Source organism: Camelus dromedarius, chromosome 25, assembly GCF_036321535.1.
Source record: "Camelus dromedarius isolate mCamDro1 chromosome 25, mCamDro1.pat, whole genome shotgun sequence".
Taxonomy (NCBI): Eukaryota; Metazoa; Chordata; class Mammalia; order Artiodactyla; family Camelidae; genus Camelus; species Camelus dromedarius.
The window spans coordinates 27,153,573-27,164,827 of NC_087460.1; the positions used below are offsets into that span (position 1 = coordinate 27,153,573).

At 39.8% G+C, this 11,255-nt stretch overlaps 1 protein-coding gene across 12 annotated transcripts in view; it reads left to right on the forward strand.

Annotated features, from left to right (window-relative positions):
• Positions 1-11,255, forward strand: part of LOC105084210 (ankyrin repeat domain-containing protein 26) — a 97,416-nt gene that overhangs the window by 27,017 nt on the left and 59,144 nt on the right. For 9 of the 12 annotated variants that reach the window (XM_064479190.1, XM_064479200.1, XM_064479198.1 and 6 more), the window contains 3 exons: positions 3,436-3,523; positions 6,535-6,621; positions 7,609-7,659. The gene's annotated coding sequence lies outside the window, so the exon portion shown is untranslated. Of the gene's footprint in view, positions 1-222; positions 293-3,435; positions 3,524-6,534; positions 6,622-7,608; positions 7,660-10,201; positions 10,455-11,255 lie in introns of all 12 variants that reach the window. The other 3 variants (XM_064479191.1, XM_064479193.1, XM_064479196.1) reach the window with 3 other exon arrangements.

Sequence of the window (11,255 nt, forward strand, 5' to 3'; positions counted from 1 at the left end):
TACCTCGTAAGTGCTAGCACCTGAGATTAAACCCAGTCTGACTCCATGGTGCATGGGCTCCATTGCTGTGATAAAGTTCTTCTTTGTTTATTCCAGTAAAATCAGAAACAGCACGTGTCCATCATTGTTATTAGTCAAGGTTCACAGCCATTATAGCCAACTTGATAAATGTAGAAAAAGGAATACCATAAAAATAATAACAAAACACACTCTAACTTGCAGGCACTGATGTCACATGGTCCTGCTGTGCCGGAACCTACAGGCTGAATGGCAGCCAGGAGCCTTAGCGCAGGTGTTGCCTGGATCTTCTTTTCCTCGTATTCTCCTGTTTCCAAATGAAAATGAATGTGTGCGTACACGCGCGCGTACCTGTGTGTATACGCATATACACATGAACTCTAGTCTAGGAGGAGAGGTAGCACATTCCCTGTTTAAAATTTGTTTTTAAGCCTCCATCAGGTCTCCTTTCCTCTGCTGTTAGTACTCCTGAAACGGTAACCTGCGTTTTCCACATCCACCTCCTGAACTGCCGACACACTTAAAAAATTTTAATTATGAAATATTTCAAATGTATAGAAATGTACAGAACATCAGGTACATGTATACCCACCAACCCAATTTTATAAATGTGAACACTCTGCTGTACTGGCTTCTATCTTTGTTGTTTTGTTGTTTGTTTTAGAAATAAAGCACCCATTACCTGTTATGTCCCCCTGAGCTTATCACCCACGTGAAGTTGGGCAGTTTCTCCTTCCCATCCATGTTTTTAATTTTCCCTATATGTGCATTTACCTAAGGAACACAAGATACAGTTTTATATATTTTAAAAATTTGTATAATGATATACTGTATGTATCCAAATGCAAATTGTTTTTTTATTAATTTTTATCTATCTTTATATGTATAGATCTAGTTCATTCATTTTAACCTTTATACAGTAGTCTATTGACTGACCACAACATTGTACACTGACTATACTTCAATAAAAAAAGTAAATAAATAAAAGCAGTCTACTGACTGACCGGCCACAGTTCATGTATTTCCCTATTCGTGGACGTTCCGATTGTCTGCAGTCCTTGGCCGTTACAAACTGCTCCATGGGACATCTTTGTGCATATCTCCTAGGTACTCAGGTGAGGTTTCTCTAAGTAATGTGCCTTAATATCCCCGGAAGTGGGATTCTTTAGACAGTAGAGTAGCTTAATTCCACTGGTTTTTGCCAAGTTGATTTCTTAGTTGTTTCCATCCTCCTCATCCGTGTTTTTAGTTTGCTGTTTTTTCACATCCTTGCATGTTCCTAATATTTAGACGTCTTATGTCTTTTTTTATTTGATGGAGCATGACACGTAGCCTTGTTGTTTTGGACTTTAATTTCTGCCAGTTCTGATGGTTCTCATTGATCACTCATGACACTTCATCGCTTTCCATGTGTTCAATGACACTGGGTTTTCTTGTCCCTGAACTATCTGTTCACATCACTGGCCCGTTTTCCTAGTAAGGATTTGCCCTTTGCACTGATTTCTCAAAGTTCTTGTTATTTCTGGGTTTCTGATGCTAAGCGCTCTTTTATGTTGGAGGTGCCTCCTTCCATGCTGTTATGGCATATTTTTTAAATTCGTTTTCAGTGATTTCCATTTTAATTATCAGTATTTTCCTTTAAAGTTAAGTTTTTGTGTGTGTGACTTTTATTTCCATTCCTACTTTAATGGCATAAAGGATATCCTCTTATATGAGTTTTATAGTTTGGTTTTTTACATTTTATCTGGAATTTATTTTTGTAAACAGACCAAGAGAGGGATTTATATATTTTTTCCATGTGGATGACTGATGATCCACGTGTCATTTTGTCCTTTCTTCCCTTATTTTTAATGCCATACACCAAACTCCCAAATACACGTAGATGTTTCTGCGGATTCTGTTCTTTTTTGGTCATTTTTCTTTCCTTATACTAATACCACAGATTTTAATGAAAACAGCTTTAGAATAAGATTTACTAGTTGAAAGAAAATTCTTCCCTCATCATTCTTTTTCTTTGAAACCCTTTGGCTGTTCTTGGCCTCTTACTATTTCATATCAGTTTAGGAATCACATTGTCACATACCTTTATAAATAATACATTTTCTAGGATTTTGATGAAGAAATGCATTGAATTTAGATTCATTCCAGGAGAATTGACATTTTATGGTATTGTTTTCACATCCAGCACCATGGTTGCCTTTTAAAAATGCCCTTTGTGCTCTTTGGTGAGGCTTTGTCACTTTATATAACATCTTGTCTCTTGTGTGTTTTCTTAAATTTGTTCCCAGATACTTAAACTTCTTAACATTCTAAAGAAAATTTTTTGAAATGACATTTTTTACTGATTACTTTTGGTGCATGTTACTAAGTTTAGCATGTTGTTTTATATCTAGCAACGAGGCTGAAGTATTTTTTCATTCAAATAGTGTAGATTTTTTATTATGACCGTAATATTTTGTGAGAACCATGGTAGTTTTTTTCCTTTCCAATCTTATGCTTTTTTCAGTCTCCTGTCAGAGGTCTAGGAGCTCTGGGGTTTTACTGAAAAGAGGCAATGACAGTGTGCACTGTCGTTCCTGATTTAAAAGTGAATGTGTCTACCATTTTATATTAACTACGGCTTTTATTGTAGGATTTTAACAGCTTTTTTTTTTTTTTATTAAATTACAAAAGTTCCATTCCCAGTTTGGATTAGAGTGTTTTATATTGTTTTTATTTTTGTCAGGAACGGGTGCTGTGCTGCATTTTATCAAATGATTTTTTTCTCTATTTATTGAGATGATCACATATTTTCCTTCTTTGATCTGTTAACCTGTTAATGTGTTATTTGTGCTTCTCTTTTTCCTTAGTAAGAAAGTATTATTCTACTCTATTAGTCTTTCCAAAGACTAACTGGGGATTTTTAAAAACCTCTGTTGTTTCTCTGTTGATTCTGTGACATTCTCTTCTGTACTACTTTTCTTTGTTTTATCGTAGCTTAATTGCTATTTCTCATTTACTCCCTAGAAACTTAGTTTATGAATTTTTATTGAGATCCCACAAGCGAATGTGTAGTGGTTTCATTGTCATTTTGTTCTAAGTATTTTGTGTGTAGTTACACTTGTCAGTTTCTGGTGTATATTATTATTGTTTATATATTCATGTTACCTTTTGTGTCATGGATACGCATAATTCAGGTTCACAAACAACTTTTAAAATAAAAAGTAGAAAAAAATGAATGACCTTGGTTCAGTTAGAGTCCCAAATGGGCCACTCGAAGACTAGAAAGTCAAATATTTGCATGTTATACTGTAAAGTAACATACTTCTAGGGTTTGAATTCATTTTTTATTATCCAGAGTTTTTTTTTTCATTCTTAATAGAATCTTCTGACTCCATGAAAAAGATCTGTGAAGGTTTGTCATTTCCTTTTTCCTAGATTACTCAGAAGTATCAGCTTCAAGAAGTCACTGCCTAACTATTTGAAAAGAAAGGAGATATTCATGGTGCCTTTTTCAATGCTAGAGGTAAGATTTTACTCTGTGTGCTTTGTCATGTTTCTGTCTAGCCCCCTATCCATTTTATCAGTCCCATCTTTTTTTATTTGATGTATAAAACTGTAAGTTTTCATCATTCCATCTTAATTTCTTATGTCTCAAAGTAAGTTGCAGACAGGGTACGTTTTATCTGTAAGTATTTCTATCACGTGTCATTAACTAGAGTTGCTTTCTTTGTGGCATTTTTTGGAGGTAAAATAACCATATGCAATGCACAAGTTTTAATTGTGGCATTTATTGAGTTTTAACAAATGCATACATCTGTGTAACCCTAAGTCCCCAACAAAATAGAGAACATCACCTTCAACCCAGGAAGTCCCTTCACAGTCAGTCCCCACTTCCATCCCCCAGAGATAATCACACTTCCGATTTTTTTTCCATTGTGGATGAGTTTTGCCTGTTTTATTCATTATTAGTGGAATCATTCAGTAGCTACTCTAGTAGAATTCTCCTTTCACTCAGCGTAATGGTTTTGAGGCTTATCTCTGTCACTGCACGTGTCACTCCTTGTGCCTGTTACTGCTGCGCACTGTTTAACTGTAGGAAGACACCACCGCTTCGCCGTTCTCCTGGTGACTGACACCCGGGTTAGTTCCAGCTTCTGATTATTCCAAGCACAGTTGCTGTGACCACGCTTGTACGGAAATGCTCTCCTTCCCCTGCAGTTACTGCCAAGGAGTGGGGCTGGGATATCGCAGGGTAGGCATCGGTTCAGTTTTGTAAGCAATTAGCAGGCATTTTCCCAAAGTGATTGTGGCATTTCACGTTCCACCAGTGATGTATGAGAGTTGTGGTTGCTCTGCATTCTCGCCAACAATTTGTCCTATCAGTTCTTCAAAAATTTTTTTCTATTCAATTGTAAAATAACAAAATTTATTACCATTTCAGTGGCATTAAGTACATTCACATTGTTCTGCAGCCATCACCACCTTTTATCTCCAGATCTTTTTGAACTTCCCAAACTCATTAGGTAATTACTCCCATTCTTCCCTGCCCCTGGCAACCACCGTTCTACTTTAGACTCTATGCATTTGATTACTGTAGATACTTTGTGTAAGAGGAATCAAACAGTATTTGTATTTGTCTTTTTTTTTTTTTTTTGGTGGTGATAGGTAATTAGGTTTGTTTATTTATTTATTTTTAGAGAAGGTCCTGGAGATTGAACCCAGGGCATTGTGTACGCTAGGCGTGTGCTCTACCACTGGGCTATACCCTCCCCAGTATTTATCCTCTTTGTTTCTTGCTTATTGCACTTAAACCATAAGATCTTCAAGATTTATCCACGTTGTGGCACATAACAGAATTTCATTCATTTTTTAAAGCTAAGTAACACTCCATTTTATGTATACACCACATTTAGTTTTTACGTTCATCCATCCATGGACACTTGGGTTGCTCCCACCTTTTGACTCGTGTGAATAACGCTGTTACAAACATGAGTGTGCAAATACTTTTTGAGTCCTTACTTTCAAGTTTTCGGGATATATACTGAGAAATGATACTGCTGGATTAAATGGTAATTGTATTTTTCATTGTCTCAGGGAGCACCGTACCATTTTGCATAATGGCTGCATCACTTTACATTCTCACTGGCAGTGCACCAGGGTTTCAGCTTCTCCACATCCTCACCAACACATGTTGTTTCCTGTTTTCTTGACGGTAGCCATCGTCGTGGGTGTGAAGTGTTACATATCAGTTTTTAAACACTGTCACCTAGCTGGGAACAGATTAGGGGTGTCCTATTTTTAATTAAAAAAAATGGTTCCTATTGGCTTCTTGTTTTTTTCTAGCCGTATGATTGTGAAACAGGCCAGGAACACTATTCCACAGAGCATTTGTGTAGGCTCTTACCCTCTTTTAGTCTCTGCATTACCCCGACATCTCTTTTTTCCCTTGTAATTTATGTGTAGATGACACCATGAACCTAATTTTGAAGCGTAAGTAAAAGTACCTATGGCATGGATAGGGAGTGGAGAAGCAGGAGGTCCTCCCAGGGAGTGAGATGGCCATTTGCAAAGGCACATGGATGTGAAGAAATGCGAGCTTGTAGGAGAGGAACCGGCAGCCCTTCGGGGGCACAACTGTCCATGTATAGGCAGGTGAGGCTAGAGACAGAAGTTAGATCCAGATTTGGAAAGATTTTGTAAGACATGCTATAAAGAATTAGGACTGGTAATGATTTCACACAGAATCAACTGAAGGTTTTTAAACAAGGAGCTGATGTGATACTATGTTTCATAAAGACTGCTCTGTGGACCCAAGGAGGATCTATGAGAGGAGGGTGGAGAAGGAGGAGTGAACACCGGAAGCAGAGATCACTTGGGGGGTACTGCAGTAGTACAGGTGTGACTCAGTGAGGACGTGAGCTGGGCGTGGCAGTGGTCGTGGAGTGAGAGGAGGTGGATTTGAGAACTTACTGATCATTTGAATGTGGTATGGGGTGAAGGAGAGGGGATTAATGATGACTCTGAACTTCAGGTTGACATGAGCCTGTGAGGAACCTCAGGGAAAGGAGCAGATTTGGGTAGAAGGGGTAGATGAAGATCAGCTTCAGCTTGTATTAAGCCTTTGGAACATCAGTTATGGGGGTGTAAGAATCCAGAATTCAGCAGAGTAGGGGATCCTGCAGCTGCGTGTTGAGGAGAGGCCACACCCGAGGCTGTGCACTATGCTGTCGCGATAGACCTGTCATGTCCTTTTTATTCCCACCCATCCCTCTTTCTCATAACCCAGTATGAATTTTATTCCCTTACTGCAAGTTTGGATTAATCCTAATCTTCATTTCTTTGCCTAAAGAATGTCATGATTGACTGTGGTGGCACAACGGAAGCGAAAGTGGGGCACAATTTGGTATTTTGAATCTGTTCAAGTGCAACTAGTGATGCTTTCTGTATACAGAGCAAGTCTCATCTAAATGACAGAGATCACTCTTAATAACTTTGTTGTTTCTTGGGTTTTATCTTTAAAATATGTTAATTCAGATATTGGTGGATGAGAGAGATGAAGTGTTCCTTTCACCTCCTAGAGACTGCAAAGCAAGCTTCCAGAGAGAACACATCAAGATGAACGTAAGTTCTTGAGTATAATTGACAATTTGTTTTTCCGTGGACCCCATGTTTTAAAAAATGTTGAATGATAACTGTATCTGTTAAATAGTAATTACATTGACCTGCATAATTACTGTTTATCCACTTTAATAGTGATCCCAATTTTGTCTTTATTTTCAAGGGCTTCTAGTAGGAAGTGAAAGAAACCGTTGTGATTTTGTGCTGCTAATTGTCAGGAGAGGTCGTTGTACAGGAACTTAGGTGCTTTTCACTGATCCTGATGAATTTTTTGGCTATGTTTTTGTACTTGTGTTTTGGTTATTATAAATGAGGTACCTACTAACACCCTAAAAATTATTATAATGTGCTGAACAACAGCAAAGTGGGCTTCTAGTCAGTAAGTAGTAGCCAGTTTTTCTGTGTTGAATTTATATAATTTTAGCACAATGCAGCAAAGTTTGACAGTTTAGAATTTTAAGTCTTTGTCACAGATATATAATTTCCATGACATTACTTGATAGTAAAAAATTACTGATTTTATAAAATTGTGGTACAATATACATAACATAAAATTCACTATTGTAGCCATTTTTAAATATTCAGTTCAGTGGCAATAAGTACATTCACATTGTTGTGCGATCCACCACCATCCATCTCCAGCACCATGTCAGCTTCCCAAGCTGAAACTCTGTACCCGTTAGACGGTTACTCCCCATCCCTCCTCCCGACTCAGCCCCATTAAGCATTCTCCTTTCTAGATTTGATTATTCTATGTATCTTGTATAAGTGGAGTCAAGCCACATTTGTCCCTTTTTGTCTAGCTTACTACATTTAGTATTACGTCTTCAACATTGGTCCATGTTGTGGCACATGTCAGAATTTCATCCTTTTTGTTTTTTTAAATGGAATGATAGCCAGTTTACAATATTGTGTCAGTTTCTGGCATATAGCGTAATGTTTCAGTCATACATATACATAGATTATTTTTCATATTCTTTTTCATTATAGATTACTACAAGATACTGAATATAGCTCCCTGTGCTCTACAGAAGAATCTTGGTATTTATTCTATTTATCGAGTAGTTAGTATCTGCAAGTCTCAGACTCCCAGTTTATCCCTTCCCACCCCTTTTCCCCCTTGGCAACCATAAATGTGTTTTCTGTCTGTGTGTCTTTTTCTGTTTCGTAAATAAGTTCATTTTTGTAAATGAATTTCATTCATTTTTAAGGTTAAATAATAATCAATTTTATGTATATACCACATTTTGTTTATCCATTCATTCATCCATCCGTGGGTTGCTTCCACCTTTTGACTATTGTGAATAATACTGTTAGGAACATGAGTGTGCAAATATCTTTTTGAGTCCCTGCTTTCAATTCTTCTGGGTATACACCGAGAAGTGGGATTGCTGGATTAAGTGGTAATTCTATTTTTAAATTTTTTAAGGAACACCATATCGTTTTCCATAGTGGTGTATCATTTTACATTCTTGCCAGCGGTGCACAAAGGGTTGCAAGGCTCTACGTCTTCACTGACCCTTGTCGTAGTCTGTTTTCTTGATCGTGCCCAGCCTAGTGGGTGTGCGGTAGCATCTCAGTGTAGTTTTGATAGGCATTTCCCTAATGATCAGTGATGCTGAGCATCTTTTCTTGGCCTTACTGGCCATTTGTATGTCGTCTTTGGAGAAATGTCCATTAAAATCGTTTGCCCGCTTTTGAATTGGATTGTTTTCCTATGACTTGATGTTTTCAAATAGCCCTCCTGAGGTTCAGAGAATCACTTGGTAGGTGATTTTTGGATTGTTTTACCCTTTTAACACACTGACGCATTTCTTGGACTCCTTAGCCAACACATTCCTTTAAATACCTTTACCCTAATTCTGTGTAGATTATTTGTTTCTGGAACTTCCATAAACGCTTGCTTGGCTTTTTCATATTTAATTCAGCTAAACCTTAATTACTATTTTTGTAGTGTCAGTATGTGTTCAGCCAATTTGGCTGTTAGGTTTGTTGCATTTATTGCATTTTTATTTTTCAGTTTATTGTTATGAAAGTAATTTCTGCAGACATTACATGAAAGATTGAGGAAAATGTAGGAAGAATGCTTCCCCAAGATCACTATAGTGATTTGTGGGTAATATGTCTGGAGAAGTCAGTTCGTTGAATTCCAGTGAAGATAAATTTCTCAGTAATAGTCTCGTTATTACCATTTACTGTCAGATCCAATTCTGACTGTACACTTTAGAGTTCTGGAGTATTTGCTTATTACAGGACACTGTCCTAGTTCCTAAAGGTTACACACAGATGGCTAAAACACAGTCATCACCCAAAGAACTGCAGTCTCTTGAAGGAGACAGATAATGTAAATTAAAACTTCTAATGCAGGTAGAATTGTGTTTTACAAAAGAGGTACAGTAAGAGTGGCAAAGGATTGTGGGAAATTAGGGAATTATTTGTAACTGATGGATCAGAGGTACTTTCATGGAAGATGTGACTAAGACTGGAATGATGAATAGGAATTTGAGAGGCAGAAGCAAGGGAAGTGTCCTGTAGGCTGAGGGGAATATGATTGTGAAAGCGCCTGGCTGGTCCCCTCGGAGCAGGAGATGACCCAGTGATACAGAAGTGGGAGGTGAGAAGGTGTAGTGGACTGTTTCCTGTGTTTACTTAGGGTCAGAGGTTGGCTGACATTCTGCTTTTAAAAAAATAGGCGTCTTTGATGGCTTTTGTGAGTGAGACTGATGTGTTTGGCTTTGTGTTGAAGAGAGCTCTAGTATTGGTATAAAAGGGAATGAGGAAGGCAAGATTTGGACAGTGTAACGAAGGGGCGGCTGCTGGAGTGCAGTCGAGGTGTGGAAGGGCCCCCGGGGTGAAAGGAGTGGGCGTATGAGAACACGGTGGTAGAAGTAACAGCATGAACAGTTTGTCTGAACATGCGGGTGAGGGGCAGACAGGAAGGCGACAAAGATGGCGGAGATTTATAAACTGGCTGACTTAAAGTGTTAACCTGTTAATATGTTATGTGTGCTTCTGTTTTTTCTTAGTAGGAAAGTATTATTCTACTTTATTAATCTTTTCAGAGACGAATTGAGGATTTTTTAAAACTTCTGTCTCTCGTTTCTTTCTACAACATTCTTTTCTGTACTACTTTTCTTTGTTTTATCGTAGCTTAGTTGGTATTTCTTGTTTACTCACTAGATACTCTCAGCTTATGAATTTTTATTGAGGTTCCACAAGCTAATGTGTAGTGGTGTCATTGTCATTTTGTTCTAAATATTTTGTGTATAGTTACGCTTGTCAGTTTCTGGTGTATACTATTATTGTTTACATGTTCATGTTACCTTCTGTGTCATGGATACACATAATTCAGGTGCATAACAACCTATAAAAAAGTGGAAAAAAATGGTGACCTTGGTTCATTTAGTGTCCCAAATGGGCCACTCCAAGACTGGAAAGTCAGATGTTTGCACATGATACTGTAAAGTAGCGTACTACTAGGGTTTGAATTCATTGTTTATTATCAAGCTTTTTTTTTCCCATCTTACCAGGATCTTGAGACTCCAGGAACAGGATTTGTGAAGGTTTATCTTTTATTTCCTAGATTACCCGGAAGTATCATTTTCTTGAAGTCACTGCCTTTCTATTAGAAAAGAAAGGAGATGTTCATGGTGCCTTCTTAACCAGGAGGCCACCCATGCCCAGCTCCTGCTGTGCCTAGAAGACCTGTCAGGAAGGACGCCAGGAGGGGACTGCAGAACAGTGACCGACCTTGGGTCACTGCTGGGCCCAGGCAACAAGAAGCAACGAGTCCCTGTGGGCAGGAGGCCAGCATGTGCACGGACAGCAGAGCAGAGGTGCTGGCACCAGGAGGCCGGGTGGACACTGGGGTGCAGACTTCAGTCTCCCTTCTCCACCTGCTGGCCTAGCTCTGCATGGGGCGATGGCCAGCCAGGGGCTTTAGGAAGGATGGGGAAACTGAAATTAGAGGAAGAAGGAACTTCCCAGGGTTCACATGGGGGCGAGTCCAGGGTGGGCGGTGCTGGCTTCCTGAGGCCAGGACAGCTCTGCTGCATCCCCACTCACCCGGGCCAGGGGCGCCCCCCCTCCCGGTGTGAGCGGTTGGCACACAGCCAGCACCCTCTCCTTGAGCAGGGCAGGTCACCCCAGGGTCATGAGATTGGGGTCAGTCTGTGAGTTCAGGGGTGGGTACTCCCGCCTCCTCACTGTGACCCTGTCTGAGCCTCAGTTTCTTCACCTTGAAATGGAGGGAGGGTAACAGTGCCGGCCTGGCCAAGGCAGGAGGCAGAGATGGGTCCAGGCTTTAGCTCCAGGAGAGTCTGGAGGGGTTAAGGGAGGAAGGGAGCTTCCTGGCAGGAGTGCAGGTGGGAGACTGAAGGGGCACCTGAGGGGCCATGTGACAGGCAGCAGGGTGGGTGGGGCAGAGAGGAGGCAGTTGGATGTCAAAGTCACAGCCAGAGACTGAGGTCTGACCCCACCCTCATCCTCCAAAGAATAGGTCACTCTTGATGTGAGGAGGCAGAGGTGGGAGGGGTCTCTGCACTGACATGGGCTCAGGTTCAGAGAGTGGGGCTGCAGGGAGGCTGGGAGATGCCTGGAATGAACTTTCTTCTCTGCCCCACTGTCCTGCATCCCCT